Source organism: Pinus tabuliformis, chromosome 5_1, assembly GCF_031772625.1.
Source record: "Pinus tabuliformis cultivar Carrire ecotype Pingquan chromosome 5_1, CPIR1, whole genome shotgun sequence".
NCBI lineage: Eukaryota > Viridiplantae > Streptophyta > Pinopsida > Pinales > Pinaceae > Pinus > Pinus tabuliformis.
Window position 1 is genome coordinate 257,591,929 of NC_142305.1, and position 13,058 is coordinate 257,604,986.

The following is a 13,058-nucleotide window of genomic DNA, read 5'->3' on the forward strand; positions in this document are numbered from 1 at the left end:
TTTGTCATGTATATGCAAACTGACATAAAAGGGTGGGACGGGTCCATGTGTTGATCTTCCATTCACTTCTGGCCCAAACAGTAGTTCCGGGGAATCATCCAAAACATTTACATTATCCTTGTTTTCTGGAATTTGAAGTGACCTTTGAATTTATTGCCTATATACATCGTGTTTGGCAAGTTCTGAGAGGGGGATGGATATTTTTAACTTAGCTATTTCTGCCTCTAAATTAAATGGCTTTCCCAATGGAGTCTTGTTTTTGATAAAGGCAGTTTTTTCCTTTTCATTTAAATCATCTATGATTTGCTCTTGTTTATCAGCGTTATGAGGACTGATAGCTTGCGGTTTTTTCCTTTTCATTTAAATCATCTGCGATTTGCTCTTGGTGAAGCTCCATGCAATGAAGGAACAAGTTCCAAGGCCCCACAAAGAAAGATTAAAGAAAATATTGAAAGCAAAATCCTTCAAAGGCCAAATCGAAGTGAAGGATAGAAGAAGATTGAAAGTGTTGCTACACCAAGAAGTAATCCACCTCCAAGAAAGAATGTATTCAGAAGATCATCAAGTCAAGACATTTAAACTAGGTACACTCATATATTTTATGGGTATTAGTTTCATGTACTAACTTTGGACATAAGGCTAGGTATTGCAAAGCTTATGACAAGGATGGATCAAGGTTATTATCAGAACCTTAGAAGAAAGTTTGTAGGAACATAAGACATATATCCAAAGTGCATCATGAATCGAGAATATACGCTAGTTGTTTCATCATTCAGGTACGACATTGAATGCTTCAATTTCCATAACTATGTACATATATATTGTGATTGTAGATACATGATGAGATGTTCCATGAAGGACAACTCTAATATCAGGTACAAGAAATTTTGGAGAAGGAAACAAAATCAAGAAGATTAGATGAATGGAGAAATATTAGAAGTCATGCTCTCATGATTTGTAAGGTCACAAGACCATGATGAATCTACAAGAACAAAGGAATATTTCAAGGCTCAAAGTGATCTTGTAACAAAGCAAGTTAATATATCATTTTAAACAATCTGACTTGGAGACTCCAAGTGCCATTAATGTTGAATAGTGGGAATCTCTATAAAAACAATTGAAAATTTGAAGATCTATTAGGAAGTTTGTTTTGGAAAGGAAATATCACATTGATTAGATGATGGTCTATGGAATATCTCATGTCACATTGATTGATTGCTTCAAGGTGGAATCAAAATGACAAGTTGTCTGAGACACAAAAACACACAGGGAGAAAAACTATCAGAGAGAAAGAAAAATTGTAGGAAAACAAAGGGAGATACTTCATCAGGGTAAGTTACACTTTGTCATTGATGTCAAAGGGGAGAGAAATTAGGAGAGGAATATTAGAAGCATGGAGATAGGGGGAGAAATAATCGCAATGGGAATATGTGTGTTGCCATCAATACAAAGGGGGAGATTACTTAATGGTGTTGCCATTGATTCCAACATCAATATTTGAACACTCTTAATATATGCCAATGGATTGCATTAATTGGAAGCTCCAATGGAAAGGAAGCCCTTGAAGGAGCATAAGGAACCCCACTAGTTTAGAAGCCCCATGCATTGTGATCATAATCTCCCACATTTGATGAGGTGTTTGAATGGTAAGATAAATGAAATCACAAGTAAGACCATCATCATGGTAGTCCTAGTCATGCAAATTCCAATGGTGGGTGACACTCCACATAACTCCTCACGGTTGAGGAGATATGTTCCTTCAAAGATGATACCCCAAATGTGTGGTGAGGAAGCCCAAAATCAATGATAACATACAATATTATAACTGGGTAAAAATGATCATTTATATTTAAGAAATTTTGATTAACTTGAGTGGATCTTGGGTTGATTAATCAACGCTAAAATTGAGGAATATTCTTTGTCAAATCTACTTATAAAGGAGGATTTAGTCATCCCCTAAAAATAATTTTAATTGTGGAAATTATTCTAACTTAGAAATAAGGTTGGCTCAATCAAAAAATGATTTTAATTGGGAATGAATTAAGGTCAACTCCATGACTTCTAGGGCTAGTCGAACCCCCTTCTACACCCCTCCTTCCTCTCTATATGAGGGCATTTAGCTCCCTTCAAGATGTATCAAACAATCATGAATTATCTAATGTATTTACACTGAAATTTGTTTTGCAGACTAAGAGATCACGAATATATGTTGGAGCTCAAGTTTCTATGGGTTAAGGTCTTCAGTGTTTTATCTTTCTTATGATGGTTTTTCACAAGACAAAGATCATTACTCTGAAGAAAAGTTTTTCGCTGTATCAATTGTATTATTGGCTTCCTCAGAAGCTGAACTTCGACCACCCTCTTCAAGCTTTACTTCTGAGACAAAGGTTTGATTTCCTAAGTCATATTTTTTGTCACCTTTTCAACCAATTTCTATGTGAGCATTTCAAATTTCTAAGGAAAATTTGGGGCTACCTCAAAGTCACAACTCAGGCATAATTCTGGTTTTGTTTGAGGCTTATCAAGGTCATAATTAGGGTTTAATTTTGGAGTTGTTTCAAGAACTTTTTTTATCCCTTCCCATGGCATAACATCGGTGCATGAAATTGTTCCTCTTGAAGATTAAACTAAGCCTTATTTGAGGTTCAAGGAAATTTCAAGGGCTATTTCAAATTTGAAATCTAAATAGAAATTTAATTTAAAAGAAACAAAGGAAGTATGATAAGAAGAAGTCCAAGGTAGAATGTTAATTGAAGGGCTTAAGGAAGACACAATCATGACAGAGGTGAAGGGTTGACAAGGGCATATCTAAGGAAAGTACAGTTGACAAAGTCTGAAGCAATCAGTGGTAGAAATAAGCACACCTCTCATCAACAAACTTAATTGAGGTATGAGACAAGCATTTTTAAATTGTTCAATTTTTGTTTGAATTGAATTTTGAAGCAAGATTTGGTTAAAATATTTGTAGTAAGACCTTTGACAATGTACATGAGGAAATTTTGAAGTTGATTTACATTACGTCATTGCATACTTGACATACATAAAGAAAGAAAACAATAAGAGTTATTTGGATATCATTGTAAGTGGGTCATTGTCCCTAGTATGAGAGCCTATATTTACTTTTATATATTTTATCATCATGGTGGTTAGGTGGTTCACGAAGGAGACTAAAGACTCCTTCATGTTGGAATCTAAGAACTGTTGCAAATACTGAGAGGGGGGTGAATCAATATTTCTTTTCAATTGTTACTTTTACCAGTTAGATCACTTATATTTAGAACACAAAATGAACAATAAGAATAAATGATTTCATTAATTTCTTCAATAAATCAAGTACAATATAGGTAGGGCTCCAACACTAGTGAAGACAAAGATCTCCAATATCCCAGGCTCCAACCTATATTTTCCAAGCATAGAATTGGACTTCCAAGGCTCCAACCTTGTCAATTTTAAGGCACCAACCTCAATGGCTCCAACCCTATATTTGGTTGAGGCTCGGACCTAGTTTCTTGAGGACACTAATCCTCTAGGGCTCCAACCCTATCTTATCCAAGGCACCAACCTTGAATTTAGGAGCACCAACTCCAAGGACACCAATCCTATATTTTCCAAACACCAACTTGGAATTTTCAAGGCACCAACCCTATAGATTCACATTGTCAAGGTATGTTTTGTTATACTTGATGGCTCCCTATGTTTACTTCAACAAGCCCTATCAATCTTCAGTTATGCCTTCACTTAGTCTCCATGTCACATCATCAATGACAACCTTATTCTTCACATGAAGATGTCACCACTGCTCTTCATGTTACCCAAACAAAAAAGTACCCCTCATTTGTACATTCAAAGGAATTTTCACCTTAGCTCCTCCCACATATCCTTGGGAGTCTGCCTTGTGTCGTCCTTGTAATGTCAATTTTAATGGTAGGTAGCACACCACATAACTTCTCACAATTGAGGAGTTATGTTCCTTCAATGACTATGCCCCAAACATGTGGTCAGGAAGTCCAAAATCAATGATAAAAGACAACCTTATAATTGGATCAAGATATGGAATTTACGTACAAGAAAAAATGATTAAATTGAGTGGGTCTTGGGTTGACTAACCAACCCTAAAATTGAAGAGTATTCTTTGTCAAAATGGCTTCCAAAGGAGGATTTATTCGGCCCCTAAAAGGAATTTCAATTGTGGAAATTAATATAACTTGGAATTAAGGTGAACTCCATCAATTTTAGGGCTCATCAATCCCCCTTTTAGCCCCTCCTTCCTCTATATATTAGGGCATTTATCTCCCTTCAATATGTATCAATCAATCATGCCTTATCTAATTTAATTACATTGAAATTTGTTATGAGTCCTAGGAAAGGACAAAGATTTGTTGGAGGTCGAGTTTCTATGGGTTAATGGATTCATAGTTTTATCTTTCTTGTGAAGGTTTTTGACTGGACAAAGATTAGGTGTTTGAGGCAAATTTTTTTGCTAGATTCATGGTATTTTTGGCCGTGTTAGAGGCTAAACTTCGGGCCCCCTCCTGGGGCCATACTTCTGAGATGAAGGTTCGGTTTTCTAAGCCATATTTTCTGTCACCTTTACAACTGATTTCTCTATGATCATCTCAGGAAGTCTAAGGCAAGTCCAAGGTTTCTTCAATGTCAGAATTGACACATAATTCTAGTTCTATTTGAGGCTTATGAAGGTCATAATTAGGTTTATGTTTTGGAGTTGTTTCAAGATCCTTTTTTAGCGCTCCCTGTGGAAGAACCTTGGTCAATGACATTGGTACTTCTCTTGAAGATTAAAGTGATCCTTGTTTGAGGTCCAAGGTAGTTTCAAGGGTTAGTTCAAATCTGTAATCTAAAGACTCACTGAATTTAAAAGCAAAAAATGATGTCTGATTAGAAGAAGCCGAGGAAGAATCTTAATTGAAGGGCTTACTGGGGGCATAATATTGACATTGATTAAGGGCTAACAAGGGGAATATTCAAGGAAATATCACTTGACAAAGTTTGAAGCAATCAGTGGTAGAAAAAGGCACACCTCTCATGAACAAAATTAATTGAGGCATGAGACAAGCTATTGTAAAATTGTTTCGATTATGTTTGAATTGAATGTTGAGGAAATATTTGGGGTAAAATATTAGTAGGCAAACCTTTAATAATGTACAAGAAGAAGTTTTGAAGTTGATTGAAATTACATCGTTGAATTCTTGGCATACATTAACAAAGACAATAATAAGGTTTATTTGGATATCATTGTAAGTGGGTCATTGTCCCTGGTACAAGAGCCCATATTTATTTTTCTATCTTTCATCTTTAGGGTGGTTGTGTGGTGCATATAGGAGACCAAAGAATCCTTTAGGTTGGAGCCTGAAAACATCTTCAATCTTCAAGGTGGTAGAGTGGTGTAAGGTAGACAATAAAGTCTCCCTCAGGTTGGAGCCTCAAAATACTTTAGGGTGGTAGGGTGGCACTAGGGCAAGTTGGAGCTTGCAGGGGGTTGGAGCTGATAAAAATAGGGTGTTGGAGCCTCCTAGTTGGAGATGGTAAACCTGGGTGTTGGCACATCCTTTCAATTGGAGCTGATAAATTAGGGGGTTGGAGCCTCCTTCCAGTTGTTTTTCGAGAATCTTGGAAGTAAGATCTTCCCGTTGATGTAATACTTAAGACATCTATTAAAAGCTTTTGGTGTTTTTTCTTGCAGAAGGGTTCCACCTAAAAATATTGTGTACTATATTTGATGTTGCACATTGTTGAATGATGTTGCTAACTATTTAATGTTTACATGAAATGGTTCAAATTGTTAGAAAGTGCTCAATATTGATTCACACCCCCTCTTGGTATTGCTGGATATTCCAACAATTGGTATCAGAGTGGGTTCCTTCAACTATATCCTAACAACTAGAAGGCATATCTGAGGAGATTGAAGATGGGAAAGTCAAGAAATCACACATCCAAATGATCAAAGGAAGTCTATGGTATTGCCCCAGTTTTAGGACCTATTACATTGGATAAAGAGTGATATGAAATTATCATATGTTAAAACCGAAGTGGAATTGATTATGCAAACACTGAAATGAATGATAACTTATAGTGTTGAAACCATGAGAACTGTTTGAGAAGAAAGACTTTACAATAGATGTAAAAACATAAGCAAGATGTAGAAAAGAAGTGAAAACAACAAATAAACAGTGATACTAGACAACAAGATTGAATACGAAGTTTGTCCTTGATGGACTACGTCTCTAGGTCCGCTTTCAATATGGGCAACCAATTTATTAGGATTGAACCCAAGGAGGTCAATTCCACGGAAAATTGACCAAACTGAATGTGCATGTAGACACTTATCGTCACAGTTATAAGAAATCTCTCTGAACCATCTTATAACAAATTTCAATGTAATTAAATTAGATAAGTCATGATTGATTGATGCATATTGAAGGGAGATAAATGCCCTAATATATAGAGGATGGAGGAGATAAAAGGGGGACCGATGAGCCGTAAAATTGATGGAGTTGGCCTTAATTCCAAGTTAGAATAATTTCCACAATTGAAATTCCTTTTAGGGGCCAAATAAATCCTCCTTTGGAAGCCAGTTTGACAAAGAATACTCTTCAATTTGAGGGTTGGTTAGTCAATCCAAGATCCACTCAATTTAATCATTTTTTCTTATACATAAATTCCATATTTTGATCCAACCATAAGGTTGTATTTTATCATTGATTTTGGACTTCCTGCCCACATGTTTGGGCATCATCTTTGAAGGAATATAACTCCTCAATTGTGAGAAGTTATGTGGTGTGCCGCCTACCGTTAAAATTGACATTACAAGCACTACACAAGGCAGACTCCCAAGGCTATGTAGGAGGAGCTAAGGTGAAAATTCCTTTGCATTATTAAAGTTTCCAATACATCCAAGGGAAACCTATGCATCAGGGTAAAGTGCTAATCAATGGAAACATCATTTAATAAATAAAGAAATAATGATTCAAACAAATCAATAGCCATATCAATACTTTAAAAGTAAAGTTAAGTTGCAGTAGTGTTCACCTTATAATTTGATGGGTTTATTACAACAAGCTCACTTAGTAATGAGGAATCAACAAAGTATATCAATTTGAGTAGCTGGTTTGATGTCAAGAATGTTTTTGATCGTCTGTCATTTCGCAATATAGATTTTTAATACTTGTAAATAGTATTGAACAATATCCTATAGAGATTGTTTTCAAAGATGATTATGAATCACTAACTCATGGTATTTTGTGTAAAGAATTCAATTTCCATGTTCATAATAGGTTGTTTAGCCATCTTCACAAGTTGTGTCTACTTCAGATTCGTGGAGCAGTTCATAGATTTAACATTTTCCATGGTCAGCATCATCAGTTTCTGGTGGTTGATCAAATGTATTGGTACATCATCAAGGCTAGATGGAGAGTGAGGGAGCTCTACCCTCATCGACTATCTATTTAAGTCAAAATTTTGTGGTCCAAAAGCTTTCAAGTCAAGAGGATTGATCCAGGAGGATCTCATCAGATCAGTTACTAGGTTTAGTTTCATTGTGAGGATTCAGTGTCTAATGTTGGCAGCTTCGATAGCCATTTTTATGGTTCAGGTTGTGTTAGCCTCCTATAGCAATAGGTTTCATATTTCATGATTGACTATTTTACATGCCAAATATGTCATATTCTCATGTTGCAAGGTTCCATATTTCCAAGAAGTTCCATTTTGAAGAATCATACCATTTTTGAAGAGTTTTACAGTTAAGGGAAAGCCAAACAGCTAAATCTTGGCTTCCCTAGGTTTAAATTTCTTACTTTAGAAGATAGAGAATGAATATGTGTCCAAACAGCTTTAGCTTGGCAAATCAGTAGCTAGGTATAGAACTAAAGGAGCCCAACTGCTTAATCTAGGCCCTTGGAAGATATAAAGGTACATTTAGATAGGAGGGCAGTCAAAAGAAAATAAGATAATCAGGGTCTGCAAGTCTAAGTGCACCCATGCAAAAAGAAGAAAAAATGCTAGGTAAGTAGGTTGGGTAAGTAGTTTTGTGGTTCCAGAATCAAGCTATGTGATCCATTTCATGTTTTCAAGTGTTATATCTATTCAGATCACAATTATGAAGCAATTTTTCATTTGGAGGAGCTCAAATGAGGCATGTCTAACTTCCCCTTCTTCTTATTCCCCAAATCACTCACTAACATCCCCTTGAGGACCTTGGGATCTGCCCAGCCAGTCCTATTCCAACTTCATTTTTTCTAAAATTCTAAGTCAAGCTTTGACTTTATTCAGTGAAAAGAAGCAAAATTTCTTATGGAAAAATCTTTTCTCCACAGTCCATTCACTTCCTATGTCTATGTTTCAGTTCACTGTTATGTAAAAAATTAGTTAATTTTAGGTTTATTATTTAATTTAGGTTTAGTTAGGCGAAAGGGCACGATCATAAGATCATGCCCTTTCCTAAAGGGTGTCCATGGCAGTATATAAGCCAGGAAACCCACTCTAAACATCATCATCTGTAATTTCATATCTTAATAAAATATTTATATATATAAATTCTGGGTATCAGACATTTTCTGTTCCATTGGTATCAGAGCAAGCGATCTTTGCCTGACAGACACTGCGTTACCCTGCGGGCCGGTGGCCTTAAAAACCCTGAAGTTGCCCCCTGATGTGTTGGCGACTGTGCCATTCCATTTCTCTGTTGACCCCGTGCCCTTCACTACTCTTGCCTGCTGCTTGCGTCCCCCTACACCGCCATCATCTTCTGTCAGCTATTTTGCTGGCTGCGTCCATTCCTGTCGTTAACTTCCGCAGATCTACGCATCGTTCCATCCACGCGTCGACCACTGCACCGAGTCCATCGTGTAGCTGCCACCGTTCCCTATACGACAAATTGTTGCTGCTCAGACATTTTGCTGCCCACACATACCGGCTGTGTGGAATAAACATTTGCGGGAGTCGAAGTGTAAATCTGCCACAGCTGCCGCCAATCAACGTGGCCGTTGACCCTATGCTCAGTTCTTGTTATTTCTATATGTTTTCCTCAGAAATGGCTATGAATATGCATACTTAAATGATCATGTTTACCCTGTTTCCTTAACATATGACTGTTTTTTAGGAATTCTTTACTGCTCCTAGACAAACTTTCATCCACCTTCCCTCTCTGTTAGCTAATGAAAGATTCTTAGTTGCCTTTCATCTCTGACCTTCATTCCATCTTTATTCCAGCCTGATATTGTTCTATGTGTAGCTATCCTTCTCTATTTACCTCTTGTGACCAAGAAAATGCAACAGCAAGCCCTAATCCCTGACTCCATGCCCAATGGTTTGAACTTCTCACTCTATGCATCCCAACTCTACTTGAAAACATCATCCTTCCCACCAAAATAAAAACAAATCCCTTGTACACCATAACTAGCCTAAAATAAACCCAAAACAAAGTTAAATCATAAAGAGAGAGCCCTCTCTGACTGTAGGTAGGCTAGGACCTGCAGCCCAAAGATTGGTTTGTGGTTACCTCGACCATATCCCTTAAGGAGCCAAGGGACAACCTGAGTGATCACATCATTGGCGACTCCACTGGGGACCTTATTTAGAAAATTCCAAAAAATAAGTTAGAAGCTGGCTCCCAAGAGGAAAACACATAATAATAGGTCAAATCCAGACCCAAATCCACCAGTTGTTTTTGAAAATCCCAATTTAATCTCTAGAAACCTTAGCAAACAAAATCAAGAGTTTGTTGATTCTAGTCCTGAAATAGTTCAGCCAAGTTGTTTTCCAACCCTTGTTAAAGTTTTGTTTCATTCAAACCTACTTCCCCTTGTTCATCATCCACCTCTCCAAGCACTTTTTCAACACCTCCATTCACTGCCCATACTACCACTACCACCACTATTATTACAGTTGTTCCAGTTGTTCCAGTCGTTCCACTTATCCCTGTAAATATGGCTAACAGATATGCACCTTTACATTTACCTGCGAATCCAGGGGCTATGCCTTAGGACTATCAAACCAAAATCACATACTTTGACGCCACTGGTTCTGGCACAGCCCTGCACCATATCAAGAAATTGCAGGACTTTTTTGAGAGTTATGAAATAGATGATGATAGTGTAAGAATGAAGATTTTTGTCCAAATTTTAACAGGAGATGTAAGGCCTTGGTTTAGAGAATTTGCTGCAAATTTCATAGCTGACCCAGAGGCCCTTTACCAAGCATTTATTAACAGATGGGAAAAGAAGAAGGACTCCCTACACATATTATCCGAGTATGACACTATCAAAAGAGGCCCTCAAGAAGTTTTCTTAGACTATTGTGCCAGGTTTAACAATGTTTATAACGCTATTCCACAAAACCTGAGACCTCCACCTGATCTTGCTTTATACAAATTCCCTAATGGATTTGATTCAGACATGGCTTATCATTTAAGGGAAAGATCCCCTCAAACCTTAGCAGACATGCAGAATGTAGCTGTCAGTGTGGAGGCAAATCTAATTGCCAAGCGAAATAGAGCAAGAGCTGAGAGAAGAACCACTTTCAAAGATGAAACTTTAGCCTTTGAGCAAAAATTGGACACAATCATCAAAGGTATGGACAGATTTGAAAATAGAATGGGAACTATTTAAAGAAAAGCCTCATGGGAAGGATAGCAAAAAAATCCTATCAGAAATCCAAACTTTAGAAAAAATCAGAACCCAAACGTTGGAAGGGCAAGTCCTGACCATGATATAAGACCTCATTTTCATGAAAACTATGCTGAAACATCCACATCTAATGAGCAGATAGAGGACGCTCACATAAACTTGATGGGTTTGAAAAGTGAACAACAAGTATTTCTAACCCAAGAAGACCAAGATAACCATGATATAAATCAATTTCTGACCAAGTGTAGAGAGTCATTTGACTTCAAACAAGGCTATGATTCGGCTATCTACGAAGTCCGTAAACAATACAAATTGAGAAAAAAAACCATTGATGTGTCTGATCCCATCAAGCCAAAGGATGCCAATCTAGCTAAGAAAGTAAAGGACAAGACCGCTATGAAAGAACCTGCTGACAAAACAGACCCAAAATTAAAAGAAGTGACCATAGAGGATGTATCTGACATGCAGCCCTCTAATAACTAAACTTTTGTATCCTTTCCCTCAAAAGACAATGTAAATAGCACTCCTCAAAGCCTTCCCAAAGTAGAACAATCTGAAGAAATCACTGATAACCAAGAGAAGATCACTGAAGATATAATAGAAAAGGGAAAATCTGCGAGTCACAATACTAAAACACAGTCAGAAAAACCTTTTGATTTAGAAGCATAAATTGGTAAATTAAAGATATCTATTCCTCTCCCTAAGCTTGCCAAACATGATGTGTACAAACAACAAATCAAAAGATCACTGCAAATGCCAGAGAACAAGGATGATGTGAATGTCTTAGATAATCAACCTGAATTACTTTTTGGTCCTGAAGTCAATGGTAAATCAGGACATGTAGCTGTTCTACCCTTTTATATCGGTTTGCACATTTATGATAAAGTATTGCACAATGCTATGTTTGATTCAGGTGCTTCACACAATTTAATGCCCAAAGCTGTAATGGAGAAGCTAAACCTTGATGTCACTAGACCCTACAAATACTTATTCTCATTTGATTCTAGTCAGGTCCAGTGTTTAGGCTTAATCAAAGATCTTTGCGTGTCTTTAGTCCAATTTCCCAACAAAACAATCCTAATGGATGTTGTGGTTGCTGACATTCCACCAAAGTATGGCATGCTCTTATCAAGATCTTGGGGAGAAAAACTCCAAGGATCTCTCCAACTAGACCTCTCCTATGCCACTATTTCAGTCTTTGGGCAACCAAAGAGAATGTATACAGAAACACTGATGAAGTATGTGGTAAGTTGTGAGGAAAAACCCCAAAACTTTCCCATTTACTCAATCCATTCTGATATGGATTCCTTTATATTGTTCAATGCTAAAATCTACCCTCCCACTGATGAGAAGCCTTTGCCTTTAGAACAAGAAACATGCATCAATCAAGAGTTGGTTGCCCATACCTCTCAAACTGTTAAAACAATTAGTGCAACGAGCATACAAGAAGAACCACATGAAGCACAAAACCTAGGTCCGCCCAATCCTAAAATGACTGAAAATCTTAATACTAACCACAAGCAAGAAATCACATGGTATTTAGAGTTTGATGGTTCTGTTAATAAGCTAGGAGTAGGGACAGGAATATCGATTCACAATACACATAACAACCATGCAGAGGGTCATGCTTACATATTAAACTTTAAATCTACCAATAACATGGCAAAGTATGAGGCCCTCTTTTTAGGCCTTAAACTGCTCAAAATTCTAGGAGCTACAAAAATATCCATTCTAGGTGACTCCGATTTGATCATTCAACAGATGAAAGGTAACCTTGTTACTAATGACAATAGGATGAGAGCTTATAGTTCTGCTGCCATAGAAATACTCAATTCCTTCACCGAATCCAAGCTTGCTAAGATTTCTAGAAACCATAACATGCATGCTCATAGTCTAGCTACTTTTGCTAGCACTTGCAGGCATCCCTTTGAGCCCAATTACCACTTTACTACTGAGATAAAGCACAGGCCTGCTGTCCCTAACAATATCAAAGATTGGCAAGTGTTTGAGGATGATGCTCAAATCAACAATTTTCTTACCTTACAGGAAGAATTCTCAAGCTTAAACATTGATGAAGATGCTATGAATGACCCACAATAGAAAATAAGCCAAAATGAGCAAACTATAACAGCTGAAGCAGCAAATAAAATGCATTCTTTAAAAGATTTAAAGATGCATTCTTCAAAAGATTCCAAGGTGTAAAGGAAGAAGAGTTCTTTTCAAAACTCATCAAATTACGACAAAAAGGAAGTGTGGATGAATACACTCAAGAATGGGAGACCTTAGTAACTCGAGTGCCTGGGTTATGAGAATCTCGTTTAATCCAGTCATACATCTCGGGACTTAAAGCCCATTTACAAGTAGAAATTGAGATGCATGACATTTCATCAATAGAAGTAGCAAGACGAAAAGAAAAAA